Source organism: Babylonia areolata, chromosome 19 (assembly GCF_041734735.1).
Source record: "Babylonia areolata isolate BAREFJ2019XMU chromosome 19, ASM4173473v1, whole genome shotgun sequence".
Taxonomy (NCBI): domain Eukaryota; kingdom Metazoa; phylum Mollusca; class Gastropoda; order Neogastropoda; family Buccinidae; genus Babylonia; species Babylonia areolata.
The window spans coordinates 17,237,472-17,250,068 of NC_134894.1; positions in this window are offsets into that span (position 1 = coordinate 17,237,472).

Sequence of the window (12,597 nt, forward strand, 5' to 3'; positions counted from 1 at the left end):
TCAAAATGTAGGTGTTTTTCCTTGGTTTAAAAAAAAAAAGAGAAAAAAAAAAGACATCTCATGGAAACTGAGACATTATTTGACGCAGTTAGTCATTTTACTTTCTTTCTTCTTCATGTTTATCCAACAGCAGATGTGATTAGATGGATCAGTCTGCATGATTTGACACCGTCTTGAAGTTGAACCTAATTATTGTGTGATTTTTTTTTTTTTTTTTCTTCCAGTTTTCACATTCAGATTTATGCAGTTTACAAGGCCTAGCTAAAATCATAGTACTTGATGACTTTAACTTATTCCTTTGAGCTCCTTGATGAGTATTGGGCCTCAACAGGACTCTTCCACTGGACTCCACGATGTGCCGTCCTCTTCAGCACTTTGGCACTTTTCTGTCTGGGTGGCTTCATCCCATGAAGAATTTTTTCTCATTATTTTTTTGTTTTCATGTGTTTGTTGTTGTTTTTTTTGTGTTTGCAGAGGGGGGAGGTTGGTTTTGTTGTTGTTGATGTTTTGTCAACAGTTTGTGAATTTAATTTCATTTCACTGTCAGACCCATAGATTTACGCCATACCCTGAATAATTTGGAAACGGTCTGCTTTCATTTTTTTTTCTTCTCTTCTGTTTTTTTGTGTGTGTGCATTCTTTATTTATTACGTTTGCGAATGGATACATTGATGGATGAATTACCAAGATAAAAGATCGACATTTGTCTCTGCGAATGAATGAGCCATTCAAAAGGCTTTTGTATGTGTGTTGGGGGTGGGGTGGGGGTTTGTTTGGTTTGGTTTGGTTATTATTTGTTTGTTTTTAAGTTGATGCTAACATTCCAGCAGAATGATTTTACTGCCAATCTGTTGTTGTATGTCGCTGCATAAAGACTAAGACAGAGATGTGAAGAAGAATTTATTACGTTTTATGGGGGGAGAAACTTCAACCTATCTGTTGACTGTCTCCCTTCTGTTTGGTTTTGTTCTTTTGTTTGTATGCGTATTTCTTTCTGATCCATTTCCTTCTGCCCAGTTTTGTTTGTATGTGTATTTCTTTCTGATCCATTTCCTTCTGCCCAGTTTTGTTTGTATGTGTATTTCTTTCTGATCCATTTCCATCTGCCCAGTTTTGTTTGTATGTGTATTTCTTTCTGATCCATTTCCTTCTGCCCAGTTTTGTTTGTATGTGTATTTCTTTCTGATCCATTTCCTCCTGCCCAATCAACCTCCTAGGTGGCACAGCAAGTGTGATTATTGATGTACATATTATGTACATATTGATGTACATATTATTACATATTGTCACTTGATAGCATAGCATTTCTCCTTCTCAAGGCCTGACCAGTGCATTGGGTCTGTGTGAAAGTCAGGCATCTGTTCTGTATATAGTTATAAACTACAGTACGTAGTTATAAACTACAGTACATAGTTATCAACTTATATACTTGTATGTCAGTTCATGTGTTCAAATCTACACACGGGAAATACAGAGCTATGATTTAGCAGTTTTACTTGAAAGCAATTGTGGCTGCAGAGACAGATGCTGAAGAATTACTGGTACTTGAAAAAAAATTCAACATGTGCACACACAAGCATGCGCGAGCGAGCGCGCGCACACACACACACACACACACACACACACACACACACATGCAAATACACACACATGTAAATGCATATACATACAGAAGAAATAAAGATAACGCTGCTGTAGACAAACTCAGAATTTTAATTTTATTCAGTCTGAAAGTGAAATATGCAGGGAAACATTGCTTATACACTTATTTTTCTGAATTCTTGTGCCAGGTTCCGTTCTAATAGTCAACATTTGTTGTCTGCACAAAATTTTGTTGTCTGCATGAGTTGTCTGCACAAAATTGGGATTATAGTGTTTTGAAGTTTGTTTTTTCAGTTATGTGGTCCTATGGTGGTGGTGGTATTTGTTTTTTTGTTTTTGTTTTTTTTTTGGGGGGGGGTTTGTTTGCTTGGCTTTTGGGTTTTTTTGTTGTTGTTTTGTGGGGGGGTGGGGGGGGGGGGCAGTGGAGGGGGGGGGTGTTTAGGGATGGAGGGTATTCTGTGGATTTTTTTTTTTTTTTTTTTTATCAATTAAATCGTTTATGAGAGGGACCTATCGGTTTCTGTGATATATGTGTTGTGCATTGGGAACAGTCAGCATATGGAATGTCCTTCATTAGACACACTCATATCGACACCATAAATTCATTAGGGTTTTGTGTGTGTGTTTTATATGACCTTCGTGGCAAACTGACTTCCTCTTTTCTTTTGTAAATTTTCAAGACAAAGTTTCTGTCACTCAGAATCCAAAAGTTGCAGCAGCTCTCTTATATATTTTGATGTCTCTCACCAATTTCATCAGCAAAACTGGTAAAGGAAAGTCTTCAGTTGAACAGCTGTGAGTTAACTAAGTTGTTGTTGTTCTACTCCCTCAGTTCTGTGAAGAGACATTGGGACGCTGCACACAGAAGGACTGTTCACCAGATTCCTCCAGGTCTGACAGGTGTGTGTCAAAGGCAGGGTCTCTGCAAATGGTTTTCTTGTCCATTCTGCAATGTTCATCAGTCTACTGTTGTCTTAGGTAGGTCAGATCTGACGGAGCCCACCTCTTTCCAGATAAGTTTTTCTTGTTCACAGTTGCATAAATGTCACCTGACCACAGGTCCCCAACCATGGTGTTGTAAAAGGTTGTTGTGAATTGTGAGTGAGTTCCAGTCCATGTGTCAGGAGTTTTGTATTGTCTTGATTCAGAAGTGAGTTTACTGGAGCAACAAAAGGATGCACTTGCTGTTGTTGTAAAGAAAAGGTTATGTGGGTTAACAGTCTGTATGAAACGGTGGTCAGTATTTTGTATGTGATTATAATTACCTAGCCCTCTTTAATGTTGACCAACAGTGGAAGGGCTTGACATCATCATCAACAAAGTGGCAAAGCAGATAGTATTGCGGATTGCCAACTGGGAGGATGCAGGTTTGATCCCTATCAGAAGGGAGGTTTTTTTTTCGGCTTATGGCCAGCTCCTACCCAAAGTTAAGTGTGCCGTGGGCTCAAATGGGAAGACTGGGACCACACAGCTGAGGGTCATGCACTTCATGGATGTGTCTTTGGGAGTGTTTCTCAAATTTCTTGACCAACACTGCAGGTGTCTGTATCTCTCAGCCTGGTTGTTACCAGGACATATAATGAGAGTACAGCCTTGTCAGTCAATCCCAAACTGAAATGGACCACCATATTAGCATAGTCAGTCATCACTCCCAGCATCATTCATCATAAGCGAAATAAAGGAAGCAAAATGCCCCTACCTCTGGGGCACAAAAAAAAGGTTATATTAATTGTGACATAGTGCTGATGTACCAAGTTATGAATTAATGCCACATCATCTTTACTTCAACAGGTAGAATTTGCCATGCGAATTCATGTTTGCGATCAAAATAAGAATCTATCCTCATGTGGTTTTCTGTGACTGCTGGAGGTACGCAGTTTTCCATCCTTCGGTACATTTTGTTTGCATGTTACTGTTGCATGTTATTGTCTGGCTCTATGCTTGGCTTACATCACAGATTGACATAAGCTTACAGTTGGGCCAACAGCAAAGTGAGAGCTGTATGATCAATGGTTTCTCTACTGCAGTGGGAATTCATTTACAGCTTAGTCTTTTGTGATAGACTATGGTCATAGACACAGCACTATCATATATACAAACATACATACATGTATACATACTGTATTATATTGTGTTGTACTTTTTTGTACTATAGCGGTTTATATGGTGTATGAAGGAGACATGCACAAAAACAAGTCATTTTGTGATAACTTGGAGATTGATTACTTCATCAGGAGGTCGGCATCAGATCATTTCAAGACTTGAAGCAAGAATGTAAATATATGCAGAGACTGAGGTGTAATGTATTCCCATACCATGAAACTAAAAAGAGATTATTGTAGAATGAATGCAAGGGGGGCGGGCATAATAAGGGACAGGTGATAAACAATGAAAGTGGTTCTGTTGTATCTGTTTTTGCTTCATGATTTGTTTGTACCATGAATGCTCGCATAAATACAAGTGATGCCTGCTGAAAAATATCCTACTAAACAAGCATATAGGTATGATTTATTTTGTAAGTAAAACACAGTTATCAGGGTCAGTTCTTCATAGATATCTACCATTCATTAGAAACTTGGATATTTGTTATTATTGTTTGATGCTGGGTGTTTCTTTTTCTTTTCTTTTTTTTTTTTTTTTTTTTTTTTTTTTTTTCAAGTGATTTGAAGATACCCTTCTTCTTTCTATGCTTTTGGACTTCACTTCAAAATAGAAAACTGAGGGTAAATTTGTTTGCATGTATGAGTCTTTGTGTGAATATATTTGTTTGTGTGTCTGTGGAGGGTGGGGCCTGAGTGTATACGTTTGTCAGCCTGGGTGTCTGAGAGTACAAATTGTCGTGAGCACACGCACACACACACACACACACACACACACACTTACACACACACACACACACACACACACACACACACACACACCTCTTATCAAAACATGCAGAGAAAAGTTTTTACGTGTTTGTAACTTAACCACTCTTTTGGAATGATGTGTGTGTTGTTCTGGGTGGTTGGGTATTTTTTCTTTCAGTTTCTTTGTCTGCATGTCTGATAGCTTACTTGTTTGTATCTGTACCCTCAGTTGCATCCTTCACCCCCCCACCCCCCACCCCCCACCCTCCTCCTTCCAGGGGAGGCATGTTAATGGATCCCCAATACTTTGAATTTGTAATGAAGATGTGCGTGATTCAACATTTGGGAAAACCAGTGCTGTCTGTAAATGATGCTGCTCTTTCTGTGCATTTAGCTGTGATTTTTTCACCTGTCATCCCTTGCTTGTTTCATGAAACTTCCTGCTTGTGAGTATACTCAGCTTCTTATCAAAGTGTCAAAATAAGACTCATGAGTCATATGTGCTAGCTGTATAATGTTCGGTGAGAAGAGGGTTTTCAATCGTACTTAACTTTTTGTGGTGAGGCATCATAATTTATTACATTATATGTATTCACTGTTCACTTCAAACGTGTGCAGTATTGCCATGAATTTGTATATGCCGATAATATTAAATAAATGTTACAAACGAATACAAAAACAAAAAAAAGAGTCACATTCCTTTTTGGTTGGTTGGTGTATTTTTGTTTGCCCATTGAAATGTCGTAATGTACCATATATATTCTCTCCACAGCTGCTGTTTTATGAGAGCAGCTCACTTTGAAAATCAAACTGTAATTGTGTGGTTGCATAAAGTGTGTGGTGGTCTTTTTGTCTGCTTCATACCGTTTGACACATGTCAGAATAACTTTGATTTTTACCTGTGACAGTGACTCAAGTCATAGAGCTGAAGCAGTTGAGTATGTCTTCGGATTTTAGTTTGGCATTTCTGCTGTTGGCTGAACTGCAGGCAACAATGTCAGATGTCTTCAGATCAGGATGTCACCAGCGTTTTCCTTGTCTCCGATTTTAAACAAGAACCAAGGCTGATACAGTTGTGGAGGTCTGGAGAGGTTGGAAGAAAATTTAAAGCAGCAAGCAAACGAACAAACATAAAAGTGATGAAAATTGAAAATGGAAAGGGATATCTGCTCACCTCTTTGGTCAGTGATGTAGACACATTTTTGATTCAGTTTGACATGGAAAATCTTCAATCTGCTCTGGAAAAGGTTTGGGAAAAGTATGGACTTTGTTTGGTCACATCTGTGTGAACCCTGTGATTTAGAACTGTGAAATTGTGTTTATGGAGAGTGACAGTCCTTGCTGCTTTGTGGTACATCTTGACATGGAGATGTCTTCAGTTTGTGACGTTTGTTGCTGTTTTCAATATGGTTGATAAAAAAAGAAGAAGAAAATCTTGCTTGCTGTGTCATTGGCATTTTTGGCCTATGTGGGCACTTGGCTTCATCTCGGTGTTTTTTGTTTTTTTTAACAATTTGCAAACGTCGAAAAAATATAAAAAATAATAAAAAGGCGGAAAGGAAAATACACCTTGTACAAAATTGCAAATTTGAAATAAATAGTTTCCTCCAGAATTGAATCAGTCCGTGTCAAGGTTTGTGTTTAAACTCGCTTGATTTTTTTTATATAGTTGAGCAGTCCAGTCAGCTTGATTATGGGATAAGCTACAATGTCACTAAGTCAGAAAGCATACAGTTTTCATGCCTTTGGTTCTTCTGGTTAATTGTTCTTTAGGTTTACTGTCATTATGTAAAAATAAATAGTTATATATATATATATATGTATATTACACTGATAGATGTTGCAGTTTCATCATCTTTCATTCAAACACATGCCGGTAGTTTCTGATTGACTGTGTTCTGTCTGTGCAAAACATGTTTTGACTTTTTGTTATGTCAAGTTCTATCGTAAGATTGCAGCAGCGGGTTGTGTTTCCTTGACAATTCGCTTTTGTCTTCGATGATACTGAGTGGGGCTTTCACAAGGAGAATATTTTGTGGTTTTTTGTGTAACATATTAATCAGTCCTCAGAATTTTATAAAACTTTGGATTTGCACTCTTAGGTTAGGTGCACTGGCACTGCTAAAAGAGGCCAGGCGGTTCAGGGAAACAGTGTGTTGACGTTTGATGGGCCTAGGTCATTAAGAATGATGATCGGAACTATGAAGTGTGACTGTTTACAAGGTAGAAAATGTTGATTTTCGTGGATTTGTGGTGAATAAGATTGATCTGGGTTATGGGTTGTATGAATGTATGTGTTCTTATGTGTGCATGCATGAAAGACTGTTAATCGATTACCATAAGTGAATTGAAAGGTTGAGTATTTTGATTGTCATAGATTTGTGATGAATAAGGTTGATATGGATTCTTTGAGTGTATGTGTCCTCATGCATGTGCACATGAAAGACTGTTAATTGGTTACCATGAGTGATTAGAAAGGTTGAATATCTTTATTTTCAGACTGTGGTGAATAGCATTCACATGGCTTGTTTTAGTGTATGTGTTCTCATGCATGCATGCATGAAAAGACTATTGATCGATTACCATGAGTGAACAGAAAGGTAAACATTTTGATTGTCATAGATTTGTGGTGAATAAGATTGACATGGATTTTAAGATTGTACATGTGTTGTGTCTGTGTGCATGAAAGACCATGAAATGATTATGTGAGTGAATAGAAAGGTATAACAATCTGATTTTCACAGGTTTGTGGTGAATAAGGTTGATGTGAATTATAGATTGTTCTTATGAATGCATGCATGAAATAGTAATAATTGGTGAGCGTGAGCAAGTACATAAGACAGCAGTGGAAGGCACGGATGCTGAAAGACATGTCTACGAAGGCTCAAGCATGAAGCAGACGAGTATTACCTTCACTTCCCAGCTTCAGCCTCTGTGTGGGCACAGTCACAGTCTGGTCACATTGCTGGAAATACAATCATCATCTGATGTACAGTGTCTGTCACTGGTATTTTTATTGTGCTTTGAAAATGATGAAATTAATATACTGGGTCATTGTGCAAATGCTGCGCTCATTTTGTGTTTGCTTACCATTTAATTAAAGCCATGGGGTTTGAGAAAATGGCCATAATTATCAGGTTTTGCAAGCTGTTCTTGTTGTAAAGTCAGTGAGCTTTATTGAGTGTACATTTTGAACTACAGCACATTTGATTACAATTATGAAAGCTTGAAAGACTACAGAAAACTTATTCCTGTGTTACTTTGTGTAGAAGTGTGTGACTGATGTATCTTGTTTACCATTCAATGTGTCTTGCTTCACTACCGGACTGTCGTGTTCCTGTATGTATTTGGGATAAAAGAATGCAATATGTTTCTTCACTATTTGCAAAAATGACATTTGCTTGCATTGTTCAATTCTGTTCAGTGCAGTTGTTTTCGCAGAAGATGAGGAAATGTTCATTAAACTCATTCACAACTTCCAGTGAACCATGTCTTATGTCTTCACAATTTGCAGTTTTTGTTGTCATTGTTTTCTTCTTTTTCTTATGTTTTTGTTTTTTTGTCTTTAGCCATCTTGATTTTTGTTCAAACACTCATAGCCACAGAGTTTGTTTCTTTCCTTCTTTTCTTTTCTTTTCGTTCTTCTCATGGTTCAAAAGCGTTTCGGTCTCTGGCCAGAATGGACTACAATACTGTTCTGGGGATGTATGTTCAGTTTGAGTTGGCCTGTGGTGTGTTTATTTATAGAAGGGTTTACTCTGTTCTCAGATGATAACAAGTAATCTTCTTTTTTTTTAATATTTTGACACAGTTTCGTGTATATGTATGTTCCATTGTGAGTTTGGTTTGACTTGGAATGCTCCAGTCCATAAAACTATGGATCAAGGATGAAAGGTATGTGCTGTTTTATTTCAACAGAATAATTTTTAACGCATTCATTTTGTAAACCACATTACAGGAAATATTTAAAAAGATCAAATGAAATACAAGGTTCAGTGTGGAAGTCCCACTTATTTGCTTTGCTTGTAATTCAAAATAAGTTAACTCAGTATATCAAAAACATTCTTGCACAACTGGATACAAAGGTATAAAAAAATGTGGCTTCACATATCACCAGTTTTTATTTTATTATAAGTATACAAAACCATTTGTTTTGCATCAGACCTTGAAGTCCTTGACTATACTATAGCAATGTTGGACATGGTAAACTGCACTTCTAATGGGGAAAAGTTAAAGTGGACAGATCAGCTGATTGGGCAGAAGTCAACAGCTGTGCAGTTTACTTGTTAACAGTGTTTGTTAGTGTGTTATTTAAATTGATTGTTTTTAAATAATTCTAGATTGGTGGTGCTCTCTCTCTCTCTCTCTCTCTCTCTCTCTCTCACACACACACACACACACACACACACACACACACACACACACGCATGCATGCATGCATGCATGCTTGATCAGCAAAACACTCGTACTTAAATAATTATGCAGTCATTCCACACATTATGATTTTGACATCAGGAGAACTTAACTTTTGAACCATGTTGTTCAGAAATGTTACGGGTCTATCTGAAATACAATGAATAAAGAACAGAAGATTTAATACATGTTCCTGAGAAACAGCGAAATGCTGGACATGGATATGTTATATCTGAATCTTTGAATGAAACAGATAAAGCCATTTATGTATTTATAGAAACAGTTTTGTCAGAGTTTGCAGGGTCTTCTTTGTTATCAGAACAATGAGAACTATTTCAAAATGTCTTGTAAACCATACTTGCATGCCATAAATGTGTACTACTATTATTGAATTTCTTTTCTTTTCCCAAAATACGTCTCTTGATTTTTTTTTCAGCCACTTGATGTTTGACTGCTGAAGCCATGAAAGATTTTTTTTTTTTTTCAAACTTCTTTGCAAGCAAACAAGAGAGCTAGGCTTAAATTCATATCTATATAGAGTTTTTCTTGCATGTGTATTGTTGGCTGTTCAGATTGCTACCAGCTGTGGATCAGCAAAACGGTGGTCATTCGGATCAGATGTTTGTCTCATGCGGTGTGTGCAAACTGGCTTTGTGAAGCCTGCTTTAAATGTTCACTCATGGAACATTTTCACTTTACTGAGGAATGGAAAGATCACAAATTACATTGTGATGTCAGATGGTTGTTTTGTTGTTCATTGAACTGATCATGTCTCTTGCTTTGTTGTTTCCACTTTTTTCCCTTTCTTCCTCTCTCATCTCTCTCCCCCCTCTCTCTCTCTCTTTACCACCACCCTCTCTTTCTCCCTGTCTCTCTCTCTGTCCCTCCCTCTTTGTCTTTTTGCCTAACTGACAATCTGTCTGATCCATCTGATCCTTCCTCTTCTTTACCAGCTTTCATCTTTGGAGAATAGATGATTGTCACGCAGACTTTCAAAAGAGACGAGCCCTCCCTACCACATCACTCAACTTCTGAACAACCACAACCAACCAAACACGAGAAAGTATTGTATGATTTTTTTTTTTTTTTTTAAAGCTTCAAAAATGAAAAATAGTGGGGGTTTGGGGTCTTTACAGCCAATAAGGACCGTGATTTCATATGCAACATGTCTTCTTGGGCTGGGGATAGAAAGGCAGGGGTCCAGTCCTCTTCTTCCGCCACTTTTAACCTTCTTCAACAACCTGTTCACACCTTGGGTGGAGTGAGAAAAATCGGGGTAAAGTGCCTTTCCCAAAGACACAGCATCATGCTGACGCGGGACCTTGGACCCTAATCACTGGTGAACTCTTGGTTTGAAGACCAACACCTAGCCAATTCTGCCACAGAGCCCCGAAACACACACAAAAAAAGATGCCACAATAACTTTCTGCAGAGTTTGTTACAGAAATTCTTACCAGCTGTCAACTATGTGTTGGTGTACTCTCAGCCATTCTGTTGTAATCGAGGAAAGACAATTTATTGTCTGTAAGCACACAGAAATTTGGCATAGAATATGACCATTCGTTAAAACAGGTATAAATTCTTATCAGTAAGGTCTGGAAACCATACCTTGTCATTCAGAAAAGAAAAAAGAAAAAAAATATATATATATATGTTGTTGTTTTTTTTTGTTTTGTTTTTTTGTGTGTGTTTTTTTAACATTTAAAAACATAGCAATTATTTCTCAGCAATGCATAAGCTCATGCATTCACCAGGGTGAAAGTAAAAAAAAAAAATTTTTAAATCACTATGAACAGAAATTGATTTGGGGCTAAACTGAGCTAACCTTAGGCCTTTTGAAGAGGGCCTAGAAATACATACACAACTGAGCAACATATAAATAACTAAAAAAAAAAAAAAAATCAAACCTCTCTTGGACTTCTTGCATGCAAAGCAAACGATGACCACATGGGGACTTGTAACTCTTGGAAGCCATGTTTGCCAGATACAGAGAATGTCTTGAACCACACGTGCACACAAAAAACCTCAGAAGAATCATGCGATTCTTTTGGCCCAATACCATCTCCAATCAACCAGTACACACCCAGTGCAATTCAGAGAGCATGGAGAACATCATGAAACGGCAGTGGAAATTGATAAGATGTCATGCAAAGAAAGCAAGTTCGCATCACCTGGACAGCCTGCCACTGGACACCAGAAGACAGACACAAGAGACAAAGGCCAAAGAACACGTGGCACAGAACAGTTGGAGGAGAAATCCAGACCATGCAGTATACATGGGGTACTACTAAAGACTGGCCCAAAACAGAATAAAGTGGCAGATCTTCGTTACTGCCCTACATGCCAAAGGGACAATGGGCAGTTGTTTTTTTTGTTGTTGTTTTTTGTTCGTTTGTTTTTTTAATTGCAAGAAACAGCTTCTGAGAAACACTCAAAAAAACTACTAAGTACATCATGCTGAAACATAATCTCAGTTTCAATCTGACTTCAAAATGAATGTAAAAATCTACTTTCGTGGATGACCTTTGTGCTTTCCATCTTCTCATTTATGCATACTCATGCAAATGTACAAACACACGCACACACAAATGCATAGTTATAACACACATGTAACAATTTGCAGTCTCGTAACACCCAGGACTAAACCTCAACAGACAAATGTGTATACCCAGGCCTCCCCCCCGGCCCCCCACACACACACATGCTCTCATACTCTGACTGGGAGTATGTGAAAAACGTACTTATCGAGACACTTATTGCACAATTTAACTTGTGTTAGAGCTATGATAAATCCTTGGCCAGACATGTAGATGTAAGCATTCAATAAATATTAAAAACACAGCAATTGTCCACAACTATAAAAGCACACATATCAAAGAATTGTGAATGAGTAGGGTTGCTTTTCTTCTCTCTTTCTTTGTTGTTGTTCAAGTGTTGTTGTAAGTCGTTTTTGTTTGTTTTTGGCCATTGAAGTAATACACGTGTATTGGGCACTTAATAATATATTGAATTTTTTTTTTAAGAAAAAAAAAGAATGAAGAAAAAACAAAAGCTCCAAGGACCTGCATGCAACTGAGGCCACACACACAGTTCAGTTACTTGAGGAAGCGTGACTGCATTCCGCAGCAAGTCCATAAACACTACACCACGTATCTGGCTTTAAGGTAAAATAAAAAGAAATGAAGTAAAATAAGATACAAAAGTAAATAAATAGACAAGTAAATGTATGAATCAAAGTACTAAATAAAAGCAAACAAAACAGTTTTGTTCGCAACAGAACAGATATGCAGTCTCACAGATCTATATAAAAGCACAAACAAAAATTAATGTTCACAGGCCCAACACTACACATAAAAAAACAGATGCGAGATAAAATCAAGCACACACAAACTCTCGCGCGCGCATGCATGTACACACACACGCACACACACACACACACACACACACGTGCACACGCACGCGCGGCGCGTTGTGACACACACAAGGTGTTCGTCAAGCTCTCCAATCCGATAATCAAATTGGGGCAGTACGTGGTTCTGTTCCCACAGGTCTGTTCACCATGGCAACAGTTGCCTACGTGTCAGCATGCTTGTCAACTGAACTGCAGCGTGGTGGCTCACGCGCGTGCCTGTGTGTGTGCGTGCGTGTGTTTGTGTGAATTGTGTGTATGTGTGGGGTGGATGGGTGTGTATGCGCGCGCGCGCTCGAAACAGAACTCGGAACTCAGAGAGAG